Raw genomic sequence first — 11,203 nt, 5'->3', positions numbered from 1 at the left:
ATGCTGCAAAGTGTGGTGGTGCATATCTTTAATCTCAGTGTTCAAGAAGCAGAGGTAAGTGAATCCTGTGGGTTTGAGGTCAGCTGGGGCTTCACAGTGAGAGCTTCTTCAAAGGGACACTCAGCATTCAGCAGAACTTCCACATCACCAATAGATTCTAAATGACTGGTTCCAATGGGAGACACAGCAGTGTCTTCAACGATTCTTCAATTCCAGTTCAGAAGACACCTAAAGTTTTCAGGTTTGCCCCGTCTTATCCTGTGACCTATAAAACTGGTGGATGAATCTAAGATAGTCCCCAAAGATTCACTAATGACAAATTGTTCCACAGCTCACCTAATATGAGCCTAATTTGAACTTAAGCATCCATCTAAAACAAAAATCCTGCCAGATGCCTCTCAGTACACTATTCTGTTGATTATTGGTCAAATTACTGTTGGTCTGCATGCTTTTCTTGACTTATGGCCAAAGATATAAACCTACTGGCAGACTTGTTTCAGTCCACGGTGATAGATATTTAGAACTACATCAATTTGAATGTACACAGTTGACAAGGGTTATCAAGTTTCAGGTGTCAGATGATAGTCCTATATCCTCAAGTGATATCACTGTAATCCAACATTTTGAGGTTCTCCTCTATGCTGAAGAGGACTATAACTCTTACACTAAACTCTATCGATGTTCAGCGACCATCACTCCTAAGATATAAATGGACATAAGACATTCTGGGGTCTTCTTCTAGAGTCACTATGCACTTAGTATATGGTCCATGTATACTTCTTGCATTCCGTTACTTTTATACTTTTATGCATACAAAGAACATTAATAGAAACATTACAATGACTAGATCTAGTAGTCCTCTAAGAGACACTAGCTTCTCATCAGTCAGTTCCTTGACCTCATAGAAAAGAATTACCTGTGTCTACTTTTCAGATTTCCACCACAGTGTTTTGTCTAGGCTCTCAAGACATGGCCAGTACAACTACTTTCACCATCATAAGTGATGGATTTCTACTCCTCAGACAATGTCTTCTCATTACAGCATACTGCTGTGTTACATTTAAACAGTAATGGCCCTCACAGTTTCGTGTCTTCAACTCTTTGTCCACATCTAGAAAGTGGATGGAAGCTTTGGGAGGTGGGAGCAAGTTGGAATAGGTGGGTCACTGGCGAGTGTGACTTTGAAGTTTGTCCTGGGTCTCCAGTCTGTTCTGTCTCTGCTTCCTAAGCACAGAACATTAATAAGTTACAATGCCAAAGGTTTCAGCTAGCCTGTTCCTCTGCCCAAGTACATGGGACCAATTAACCATGGATAGAAACCTTTAAACACACGACAGTCAACTAAACCTTTCTTCCCTTAAAGTTACTTTCTTTGGCATTTATCAACAGTGACACGAAAGCCCAACTACTCAATACACTAAAATGGAAAGTTGGCGATAGGAAAGCAGGGGAGTCACTGTGAGTAATCCTGACCATGTCGATTTTAGGTCTTTGTCTCATGGAGTAAATTGAAAGAATTTGGAGATGTGAGCAACCTAAGTTTTAGAATATTAGAAGCATAGCTAGCAGGAAGTTTTAGTAAGAGCACAAAATATCAGAATTCCAACTGAAATGTGAACAATAAATGATGAGGTCATGAGGTCTCATATGGAGTCAAGGATGCTGCTAGACCCTGGATAAGAGACAATGTGTGTTATATTATGCAAAACCATTTATGTACATTCTGTTCATATTCTGAAACTTTATGACAGCAGAAGTTAAAGAGGACAGATTCATTTAATTAATGATTCTCTCTCTCTCTCTCTCTCTCTCTCTCTCTCTCTTCCTTCCTTCCTTTCTAACCTATAGTCTCATTGATAAGTGTTTAGTTCATACTGGCTTGTTTGTTTGTTTGTTTGTTTGGGTTTGGGTTTTTTTCAAGACAGAGTTTTTCTGTGTCCTGGAATTTGTTCTATAGAAGAGGCTGACCTCAAGCTCAGAGATCCTCCTGCCTCTGCTTCCTGAGTGATGAAATTAAAGGTTTCATCACCCTGCAAATATGGGCTTCCTCTAGCCAGTTTTACAGTAAGGATCCAGAGGCAAGGGAGAATAGAAAGAGTTAAGAAACTCTTGGGCAGAAAAGAAATATGGTTGAAGTTGTGGAAAGGGAAAATATGGTTGCTAAAAAGATTAGTGCCACAACAAAGGGGACCAATGACTTTGCAAGAAAATAATAAAAATAATGTCTTGAGGACATTTGAGGACTTGGTCATACCCAGTTATCGTAGGTTGCCATGTATAAAATTGTAAACTCATTTTGAAACTCTTTCCCTTGAGATGAGAGAACCATGGGGATAGCTTGATCACATAGGATTGCCTGGGGAAGTGCTTTCCGGGCTGGGTGGAGGCAACTATCCACTCAAAGGCTGTAGGGAAGGCTTGGCTATCACTGAAGCTTGCAGAAGACCTTGTTGGGCTTGCAAGCATGTGGAATGCAGGAGTCTGAAGGTGGAGTGATCATGGCTTTCCCCAGAGATTTGAAAGAAAGTCAGAGGAGGACTGGCAGTGTGTGGCAGAGTTAGATTCCCTGCAACAAGCTGCTGGAAAGGACATGTGTGGTTCTGAAAAGGTGCAGCTTAAGCCACATCAGAGTACACAGAACGTTAAAAACGCCAGATACTGAATATGTGACTAGAAAAGTTGCAGGTACCAAGTAAAACCAGATCAAGGGAGGCCATAAAGACTGCATCCCACATAGGCCCATCAAAGCTCACAATGATCTTAATGTTGGACATGTTTGTCCTATTGACTTTTAGTCTTCTCTCTCTCTCTCTCTCTCTCTCTCTCTCTCTCTCTCTCTCTCTCTCTCCTCTCTCTCTTCTTCCCTCCCTCACTCCCTCCCTCTCTTCCTTCCATCCTTTCTTTCCTATAGTCTCACTAATAAGTTTTGGAATGGAAATACCTTTTTTGCTGTGTCATTGTTACTTTAAAGTATGTAATTTGATTTTAATTTATAGAAGCTTAAAACTAAGAGTTATGAGAGACTCATAACCTACTTTGAGCTAGTCTTTTGATCAACTGCTGGAACTGTTAACATTATAGAGACCTTTTAGATGAAGAAAATGCATTTTTATTATAAGATACACATGAGCCTTTGGGGACTAGAGAAAAATGTCATGGTTTGGGTGTGAATTGTCTTCTGTAGACACATGTTTTGATTGCTTAGCTCTTGGCTGTTGACACTATTTTGGTATATTACAGAAAGTTGACAGGTAAGACTTGATCATTGGGGATATGACTCTGAAGGCAGTATCTGGGCCTCAGTCTGTTGCTCTCTCTCTTTTCTGTCGACTTGTAATCAGCTGCTTAGATTCTGCATAATAAGCGTTATTGACATCTGTAGAGTATTTCACCAAGCAACAGAGCACTCTTTTAAGTGTGTTTTGGGATACTCTCTGAGAAAGGCCACACATTCTGGATCAGGCCAAATTAGCGAAATTTTAAAAAACAGAACTCATACAATATCTGCTCTCAAACCACTCGAGATGTTAGCTGGAAATTGATTGCAAGGGGGAAAAAAACACAGAAAAACACGCAAAAAGAGATGAAATAATATACTTGCAGACAACACAGCAGTTGGACAACTGTCTGAAGACAAGTTGAAACATTTTAAACAAACAAGCAAAACTACAGCCCATCAATGCTTTGTGAGGTTGTGAGGAAATCAGGGCTGAGATGGATGTAGCATTTAGTGTATATATTATAGAAAAAGTCTTTAATAGAAGGTTTTAAAAATCAATCAATTAAGCTACTAAGTTAGGAAGGAAGTTAGATATAACAACAAGTCCAAAGTAAGACAGTAAATAATCAATACTTCAAAACGTGAAGCCAATAGAGTTAAATAAAACACTAAGCCAATTTTTTAAAAAATGGAGTCAATGGTTCTAGCTATGCTAAGACAACAAATTTGATAACATCAGAAGTGAAAGTAGGGGCATTGCTTTAGACACTATATTAGCAAAATAATGAAGTACAATGAACAATAGTAAAATAAATTATTTGAAAGACAAATCTGCCTAGGCTTGCATTAGATGTAAAGATTATAAGAATAGCATTATATCCATTAAAATTAATGAATCAGTGATTAATGACTATTCTGGCTTGTTTTATGTTAACTTGATACAGGCTAGAGTCATCTAAGGGGGAGAACCTCAATTGAGAAAATGCCTCAATCAAGAAAGACTGTAGGCAAGCATTTTCTTAATTAATGAATCATGTTGGGAGGGCACAGACTATCATGGGCAATGCCTTCCCTTAGTCAGAGGTCCTTGGTGTTAGAAGAAATCGGACTGAGCAAGCTGTGGGCAGAGCAAGCCAGTAAGCAGCACTCCTCCCTGGCCTCTGCATCAGCCCCTGCTTCCAGGTTCCCTCTCTGCTTGACTTCCTGTTCTGAACTTCCTCAGTGAAGGACTGTGGAAGTGAAAGCTGAAGTAAATATTTTCCTCCTCAAGCTTGTTTTGTGCATAGTATTTTTTCAAAGTAATAGAAACCCCAACCAAAGTAGTGAGATCCTAAGCTAGAAAACACCAGACCTGCCTGGGTTTTCCTGATAATTTCAGCTGAACAATAAAAGAAGAAATGATATCGCTTCTCTAGAATTTCTCTCAGAAGACAGGAAGAGAAGGAATACTTTCTGGTCTGTTCTTTGAATCCAACAGTACCCTAAGAACCAGTCCACCAAAGGCTTTACAAAACACACACACACACACACACACACACACACACTGAAAGCAATGTAATAATCCTCAAAACAATAGAATCCAGCAGCAAAAAAAAGAAGTATACGTCAGAGTCAAGTGGTATTTGTCCCATGAAAGCATTTGAAAATGAAAGACAAAAAAACAATAAAAATATCAGTGACTAATAATCACTATAAAGCAGTCTAACTTAGATGTAGTTTGAGTGGCAAGAGAGGAAGACAGCATAAAAAATAAGCAGGCAAAACAAAAAAACCCAAATCAAACCAACAATGAAACTACGTTAAAATGACCTATTTATCGTGACTTTAATACCTAGAGGTCAGTCACCTCCAGGAGACACTGGCTTTCCACAGCTGACTCTCATTAGTTTAGAGATGGTGCCCAAGACCATTTTGAAGCCAGGTTGCTAAAGAACCACAACCACTCAGTGAAATCAACCTTTCCTCTCAGTTTCTATCAGAGTTAGGTATAAGCAAACACTTGTATTAAAGATATAAAAATTCTCCAACAGCCAGGTATGGTGACTCATGCCCTTAATCCTAGCACTCAGGAGGCAGGGGCAGGTGGATCTCTACGAATCTGAGTTCAGCCTTGTAAGTTCTAGGCCAGACAGAGCTACATAGAGAGACTTTGTTTCTAAATAGAGAAATGTATCCATCTGAAGCAAAGCATATAAATCTAAAACGGGATGGAGAAATTCTTGATACAGTTGGTACTCCTAGATCTCACCATCAGTCTATCCTACTAATTACTACTATTACCCTCAAGCCGAGAGAAGACATAGATAAGATGTTTCTTTTAAGGTTTTGTAAGACAGAAGGTTTTGAACAGCTTTTCCTAGTTATCCACTTTAGCCAAAGCCCAAGAGAAGTAGCATGGCTGCCCCAGGGCTGGAGAGTAGAGAGATTACCCAAACAGAAAATAGCTATTGTTTGGGAACCATCTCATTTACAGTGGAATTTTCTTTTGGGTATTGAAGTACTCCTCAATACATGTTAAGAAATCTCTTTTGGTGATGCATAATCAATAAGAATCCATAAAAAAGTTAACCATGAAGATTACGTATTGGAAGCTGTGATGGTTTGAATAGGAACGCCCCCCAGAGACACATGTGTTTTAATGTTTGGCCCACAGGGAGTGGCATTATTAGGAGGTGTGGCCTTGTGGGAGGAAGTGTGGTGCTGTGGAGGCGGACTTTTGAGGTCTTTTGTGTTCAAGCTATGCCCAGTGTGGCACAGTCTCCTTCTGCTGCCTGTGAGTCAGGATGTTGAACTCTCAGCTCCCGCTCCACCACGGTGTCTGCCTGCGTAGTGACGTCCATGTTCCCCACCATGATAGCAATGGACTAAGCCTCGGAAACTGTAAGTTAATCCCAATTAAAGGTTTTTCTTTATGAGGGTTGCCATGGTCATGGTGTCTCTTAGCAGCAGTAAAACCCTAAGTCAGAAGCCTTTTGTTTTTAGAGGCTATAGATGTGTCATCTCATTCTGCTTTATTATCAGATGTGCATGGGTTACATCTCTCTTATAAAAAGGAATTCTGTGTTTGGAATCTGTAGGACAAGAGCCACCATCCGTGGGACACTGCAAGTGACAGATTCTTTGGAAAGTGATATATATATATATATATATATATATATATATATATATATATATATATATACCACACGCTAGGGTTGTAGGCTTAAGTAAAACACATTAGGTTTTGCTTATATCAATATATTGTGCAAAGTCACCTTTACTTAAAAGACTGGCTTTTTACTAGAGATTGAACTCATGACCCTGCATATTCCAGAATAAATTTCTACAAACTGAGTTATAACCCAATCTAAAGACTGACTTTTATGATGTGTTAGGCTTTATTCATATTTGAAAGCAGGTGCAAATACATTAATGTTTTGTTGTGCAATTCTTGGCAAAAAACAACATAGAAATTATTAGAAAATTTTTACTATTTCATGCATCCACTTTTATCATTAATATTAGTCAGATCTTTTTTCTAAGGTACAAATGAATCCTATTTTTAACAAGGGACTCTAATTTATGCACAAACACAGTACTGCCAATCAATATGAGCTTCTGATTTATGATTTATCATTCTCTCCAATTTACCAAAAAGGCAGATAAAAGTAAATGACTGTATAGTTATCTGGAGGTTAAACAAGTCATAGAAAAAAAGTATGTCCATTTGTATATGGTGATTCATAATTTAATCACTACAAAATTACTTTTGATAAATGTGTGGAAATTATAAGAATGTGAGATTTTATAAATAGAATATGTAAGAAAATATTCATGTCTCAAAACTAATACCAGTCATGCAAGGGAGACACACTTGACTAAATTAAAAATTGCAAAATAAAAACAAACTACACCAAAAAATTCAGAAGATCGATGACAAAGTAAAAATGTATATCCATCATATGTTTCAATATCTTTACCTTTAGGACAAAAGTGAACTTAATAAAAACTTGATTTTTTTCATGGTATCACGATAGCCATCCTCAGAGAAAAAGAACTCCTGAGCCTAAGACTCGGATATCATCACAGAGGATGGGAAGGGAAGCCAGCTGCAAGAGTCAGAGGGAGTTTGCTGTGAAGTCATGTTTCCTAGAAACGCCAGAAGCCACACTTATGGCTGCCTGAACATGACTTGAACTAAGACAACATCAATAAACTTGGTAATGCGGGCAGGAGAAAGCCTGTAAGGCCTCAGCCTCACACAAAGAAATACAGGCAAATAAGGAGTGCTGAGGGTGGGAGAAATGGTCTTCCATTTCAAATGGCCAGCCTCGAAAGCATGCATGTAAGTAAAATACAGGCTATGTTGTATTTATATATTTAGAAACATATGGACACACACATTCACTCATACATATATACGTTATAGATTTATAACAACCGTTATGAAAAGAGAGGCCATGAATCTGAAAGAGCTCACAGGGGTGGTGTATATGGGAGGGTTTGGAGGAAGGAAAGGGACGGAAGACGTGACATAGATATGTTACAATCTCATTTATACTCTCTTATGAAAGCAAGAGTTAAAGAGCCGAAGAAGTAAGTCATGGTAGATGGTATGTAAATACATATATGCACACATAAAACTGGATGTCACTACTCTCAAGTACAAACCAATCACAAGACGATACTCTCTAATTAGATCAGATTGGCAGGAGCAATAATATTCCGGCCAGCATCTCTAGGGCTATGGGAAACAGACCTTCTCATTGGCTGCTTATGGTTCCTCAGGTTGATTAAGGTAAGAGTAGAATACACGAAACAAAAGTAAGGCAGGCATCCCCTCAAACGATCATAATCCTCGAGACAGCAATTCTAATTCTAGGGACTGTTCTTAGAGTCAGCTTTTACAGGGCTGGGGAGACAGCTCAGTGGGGTTTGCTTCCTGGCAGACGTGATGGAACTGATGCCTACTGCGGGCATTGCCATCTCTACGGAGATGGGCTTCAGCTGTGGAAAGGTAACTGCGCATGAGCCACGGCGGAAGCCAATTACTGAGCCAGCGAGCTTCCTCCAAGGTTCCTGCTTTCAGGCTCCTGCCTTGAGTTGCTGCAGTGACTTCTATCAATGAAGAATAGAAGTGGATGTGGAAGCCAAGTAATACCTTCCCCCCTAGATGATCTCGCTTAGGGAATTTGTGACAGTAACAGTGATGAAATTAATTCACAATTGGACTAGTTACTTGGGGGGAAGAAAGGTTACTGATTCCTTCTACTAAACTAATGATCCAATACTTTGATTTTAATTATTTTATTTGTGTGTGTGTGTGTGTGTGTGTGTGTGTGTGTGTGTGTGTGTGTGTGTGTGTGTGTGTGGTGTGAGGGCTGATTCATATATGTTAGGGCACACACGTGGGGTCAGAGTACAACTTTGGAGAGTCTGTTTTCTGACTCCTACTTCAGTAGTTTATACTTAAAAATTAAAGTACTTACTTTGATTGGAAAAAAAATGCTTTAAAGCAACATATCCTAAATCCGGAAGCAATAAAAAAGAAAAGATTAATCAAGTGAATATGGATGAGTTTAAGACATTTAATAAATGGATAAAAATATTTGTATCCTATCAGTAGAATGATGGTTATGTTTTTGGAGAAACAGGACAGTTCAAACACAAAGTCGAGATTTTTTTTTTTTAAGCATCGAATTAGCAATTAAAAAATATGGGAGTCAGTTTTCAATTTTGTTCATAAGTAAAGCATTAGAAAACATTGAACAGGGCTGGGGATTTAGCTCAGTGGTAGAGCACTTGCCTAGCAAAAACAAGGCCCTGGGTTCGGTCCCCAGCTCCGAAAAATAGAAAAGTAAAAAAAAAAAAAAAAGAAAACATTGAACAAAAAATTTCAGCTACTCTCTGGGCAGTAATGGATACACCTTTAATCCCAGCACTCAGGAGGCAGAGGCAGATGGACCTCTGAGGACAGCCCCTGCCTACACAGAGAGTTGCAGGACAGCAGCCATAGCTACATAGAGAAACCTTGTCTTGGAAAAATAATAAATAAAAATAATTTCCTACAAGACTGGCAAAAATTTTTAGATTTTGGAGGAAAATATGATGTGCGTATATGAACAATCTGATAAAAAGTCAAGAGGGTGGAGAATAAATTAAAATTGTCTTGAACAGCAGTTTTTTTGAAACTATTAAATTTTTTAGATTGATAATGCAGCTTGGATTAAGGCTTTGTTTTTGTTTTTGTTTTATCTCTGTGCTTAGCCTAATATCCGCATTACCACTCTGAAGAGAAGGCATGGAGGGAGATGGTATATTAGAACAGTGATCTCAAAAGGAACTAAATTGAACTGTCAGTCTAATCACATGAGAGAATTCTACGAGGAATTAAAAAGTCGAGGCCAGGTGTGCAGAATCTCAGTCTTTGGAAGCCGAGGCAGGGGAATTGGGTGTCCTGGTCTGTACTGCACAGTGAAAACCCATCTTAAAAATAAGTAGGTAACTAGGTAGATAGGGAAATAAATTGTCTATAATAGATTTTACATAAACACATGCTAACCACATGTATACTTAAGTGAAAGCAACCGGTTTAAAACTATTTGTGTAATATAATCCCCATTTAGGTCTTGAAAAATACGTTTATTTCTGTGTATAAAGAAACGTTCTAAAAGAATATGCAAGGAATTTCCTTTGGCCCCTTCCTTCTCCTCATCTTCCTCCTCTTTCTTTTTTTAAACTTTGCCATAGACATTAAACCTAGGGTTTCAAAAAATGCTAAACGCACATGTAACCACCTAGTCGTATGCTCTGCCCCACACTCATGGTTTTTCTCTGGAGTAGGACTGAGTTGAAATTGAAGGTGGAGACAGACCGTTTCAAGATTCTGCTTTGAATCTGTTTCATTGAATGTCATTAAAACAGCTACCTGGCATGGTTTTTAAAAGTCTAATGCAGCGTCTCTTGGTGCAATAGAGTTAACTTGTCTGCTTTATCCGTGTGCCAGCTATTTGAAATATTTCAAGACATGTTTTGTTCAAGGTGCAAATTTCCAGTTTTCTCATCTTCACTCTCCCATTAACAAATTCTGCTTGAATGGAGTGTCCACATCTCAGTCAAAGAAACAGTCCAGGTCTGGATTTATTTCTTTAAATTTTATGAGGAACAGGGCTTTCTTATAAAATGATCTGCCCTCAGAAAGCTAATAGGAGCAGTCTTCATCAAAGATACGTGGTGTAGGAAGACTTGGGGAATTATAGACACATAGGCACAGAGGAGGGCAAGGATCGAGGGGTCTGGTGTATCAATATCCTGTTACCACCAAAGAAAAGTTGGGTTATAAAAATTATTAAAATATCAAACATGAAATGAAAGAAATTCAAAACACATCTGTTCACTTGAAAATAGTTTTACTTGGAAACTATAGAATAATTTGAAAATTATAATAAATCTCGAACATATACCAACTGGAAGCTTAAGCAATGACCGTAGAGTCCGGCTGCCATGTGGCTGACCTCACTCTTTGTTTCAGTGCCTCTTTTGCTTCCTCTCCTGTCACTATTCAGACTTGGTTTTTATTTTCATCCATGTGTGGGAATGCATGCCACCTGCGTGGTGCTACGCAAAGAGGCCAGAAGAGGTATTGGATCCCCTGCAGATGGACGGGGTGCAGGATGGCTGCGAACTGCTAATATGCTTGCTGGGAACCAAACTTGGGTCCTCTGGGGAAGGAAGAAACACTGAGCCAGTTCTTGGCACACACCGATGCCCCATGTTGTTTTCATGCAAATCTTAACCACAGTACGGTTATGTCTGAAAATAATTCCGTATATCTCAATAAAAGACAAGGAGGAAAAAAAATATTGCACACCTGAAAACATTTAGGAAAATACAATTGGCGTTTAGGAAAATTTGTTGATGTTTTCCAGACACTAAACATTAAAAGAAAATTAAGTTGACTCTCGGAGAGAAGAACCCAAACCAGGGTAAACAAAATGTTGATCA

The sequence above is a fragment of the Rattus norvegicus genome, chromosome 15, assembly GCF_036323735.1.
Source record: "Rattus norvegicus strain BN/NHsdMcwi chromosome 15, GRCr8, whole genome shotgun sequence".
NCBI classification, from domain to species: Eukaryota; Metazoa; Chordata; class Mammalia; order Rodentia; family Muridae; genus Rattus; species Rattus norvegicus.
Note: the sequence above shows the minus strand (reverse complement) of the source record.